We start from the raw sequence: 3,186 nt of genomic DNA on the forward strand, positions 1-3,186 counted from the left end.
TCATGTATGGATGGGAGGATTGGACCATAAAGAAGGCTGAGAGCCAAAGAATTGAGGCTTTCGAACTGTGGTGCTGGAGAAGACTCTTGAGAGTCCCTTGGACTGCAAGGAGATCCAACCAGTCCATCCTAAAGGAAATCAATCCCGAACATTCATTGGAAGGACTGAGGCTGAGGCTGAATCCAATATTTTGACCACCCGATGTGAAGAGCTGACTCACTGGAAAAGACCCCGATGCTGGGAAAGATTGGAGGCAGAGAGAGAAGGGGGCAGAGAATGAGATGGTTGGCTAGCATCACCAAATCAGTGGACATGAACTTGAGCAAACTCCAGAAGAGAGTGTAGGACAAGGAAGCCTGGCATGCTGCTGTCCATGGGGTCACAAAGAATTGAACACAACTTAGCAACTGAACAATTATTTTTAATGATACTATATTTGTGTATATGTATGGTGGTGGTGGTTCAGTTACTAAGTCATGTCCAATTCTTGTGACTCCACTGACTGTAGCCCAGGCTCTTCTGTCCATGGGATTTCCTAGGCAAGAATACTGGAGCAGGTTGCCATTTCCTTCTCCAAGGGATCTTCCCAACCCAGGGATCAACCTTGCATCTCCTTCATTGCAAGTGGTCTCTTTACAAACAGCCACCAAGGAAGCCATTATATTCCATTACATGATGACTAATCTGTGGGATAATAATTATGTCCATTTTATAAATAAGGAAACGGTAGTCCAGACTTACTGTACTACTATGTTTCATATGAAATAACTAGTTTCTAGAGAGCAATACATTCTTATTTCAGTAACAGTAAATGTTTAATAGAAACAGTCTCAATTTAGTTCTACAATCTGAGAAACTCCTTCAGGAAAGAGGAGAACACTAAGCAGCTATTGACAGTAAGTTATTTGCCTTTCATTCCATCGTCACCTCCTACCTCTGCAAGTATGCAGCCCTGGAACTGCTGTTCTGTCATTGGCACAGACCCTTTTTCTCCAAGCATTGTCTCCACCTGACTTATTGCAACTCCAGTGTTCTCTAGCAGCCCAGTGGAGCAGTGGGTGTGGTTCTTCCAATCCTCATAAACTTTATTGAGGCAAGATTTGAATCCTTTCTTCTCCTCATTACATCTTCAAGATCATTATCCACCCCCGTCTCACAGTAACCCTACTCCTCTGAGGCATACACACTTAGCCTTTATGACCTGATCATTTTGTCGCTGTTATCTGTCTCTTGACCATTCTCCATTGTTCATCAAATACTTTGGCATCAGACTCACATTCTTCTCTCAGTTCCAGTCCCTGCCATCATTGTAGGTGGCTTTAATATTCAGTATTCTTTCAATACTCTGGCCTTTCACTTCCTTACCCTCCTCATCGATATGGCCTTTTCTACTCCACCTCAACTACCTCTTCCCACAATCACACTCTGAATCTTTTTTTTTTTTTTTTTTAACACTCTGAATCTTTTAATCAACAAAATCATTGATATTCCAAATCAATGACTTAGATATTGAGCAATCACAACCCCATCTCTCATACTTCTGACTTGCTTCTTCAATTACTTCTGCCATGGCAAATCCTTGATCTCTTTGGACTCTCCAATAAGAGACCAGTCCCTCTATCTGTATCTCTCCCTCTAGGTTTCATTTTCTTCCTATTCAGTTTACTTTCCATGGTTGATAATTTTAAGGACAGTTTTGTCAATGCCATAAACTGTCTTATCTGTCTTATCTCTTCTGCCTGTCAAGAAATCCTTCCAGTGTGATCCAACTCTTTACTTTTTCCATATATTTATCTGTAAAACAGAACAATTGGGGGGAGAAAAAAAATCACAAGACACATTAGTACCGCCAGGAATTTACGATCACCAACTTCAACTGGGCTCTCAGCATGGCCCAGAAATCCTAGTGTGTTTCACTAGGCAACTTGCTTTCATGTTTGCTTAACTATTTCACATTTCTCAGTCACCTAAATGCCTGTTATCCCATCTTCCCTTTCACCTCCTAGTATGAAAACAGTCAGCTCCTTGTTACTGCCCAACTCTCGCCTCTCTCTCTCTGCATTTTTACTGATGCATCTGAGGAGAGTTTTTTCCTCTTCTCTTGGCCAGTTTTCCATCTGTGTCCAAGAATCTGTCTTTTCTTGCCTTTCAAGGGCCTTACAGGGACTTTCCTGGTGGCACAGTGGATAGGAATGCAGGTAACATGGGTTTGATCCCTGGTTTGGGAAGATTCCACATGCTGTGGTGCAACTAAACCCCTGAGCCACAACTACTGAATCCTATGCACTTAGAGCCTGTTCTCCATAGCAAAAGAAGCCACTGCAATGAGAAGCCTGAGCACCACAACTAGAGAGTAGCCCCTGCTGTCCGCAACTAGAGAAAGGCTGCAGCAACAAAGACCCAGTGCAGCCAAAATAAAAAAGAATTTTTTTATAAAAGAACCTTACAGAACAGATTCTCCCTCTTCACCCGTGTCTTCAACCACTACTCTTAATGAGGTTTTCTCATCAACATTTCAATTTGATCTAATCTTTCTCAGCTTAAAAAAATACCCTTTCCTCAAATACATGGCACATTTTAATATTACCAATTTCAGTATCATTAAGCTGAAACTAAAATACTTTGGCCACCTGATGCGAAGAGCTGACTCATTTGAAAAGACCCTGATGCTGGGAAAGATTGAAGGCAGAAGGAGAAGGGGACGACAGAGGATGAGACGGTTGCATGGTATCACCGACTCAATGGACATGAGTTTGAGTAAACTCCGGGAGTTGGTGATGGACAGGGAGGCCTGGCGTGCTGCGGTTCATGGGGTCACAAAGAGTCGGACACGACTGAGCGACTGAACTGAACTGAACAGTCTTTTTTTTTCTTTTTTTTTTTTCTTTGTCATCATTGCGCAGGGGCCATGCTAATCTTCTCTGTATCGTTCCAATTTTAGTATATGTGCTGCCGAAGCGAGCACTGAACAGTCTTAATATTGGTACAATTTATAGAACTTTTTGAGGTAAAGCCTCATCAACTTTCCTTTTCCTGTGTGCTGGAATCGAATTGCATTGTAATATAGTTTAGGGTTAACTAGCACCCTACTGCCAGCAGGTGGCTCTGTGTCAAAAAGAGGAAAAAGGAAGCAAAAATACAAACTGTGAGAGAACAATCTAAGATTTGGACCCAAGTTCCTGTCAT

The 3,186-nt window shown here is 42.1% G+C and overlaps 1 non-coding gene across 1 annotated transcript; it reads right to left on the reverse strand.

Moving 5' to 3' along the window:
- Window positions 1–2,855: 2,855 nt before the first annotated feature.
- LOC122673701 lies at window positions 2,856–2,965 on the reverse strand. The gene has a single exon (XR_006334811.1). It is a non-coding gene; the product is annotated as a U6 spliceosomal RNA (small nuclear RNA).
- Between the last annotated feature and the right edge of the window lie 221 nt (window positions 2,966–3,186).

This window comes from Cervus elaphus, chromosome 17 (genome assembly GCF_910594005.1).
Source record: "Cervus elaphus chromosome 17, mCerEla1.1, whole genome shotgun sequence".
In the NCBI taxonomy this organism is placed as follows: Eukaryota; Metazoa; Chordata; class Mammalia; order Artiodactyla; family Cervidae; genus Cervus; species Cervus elaphus.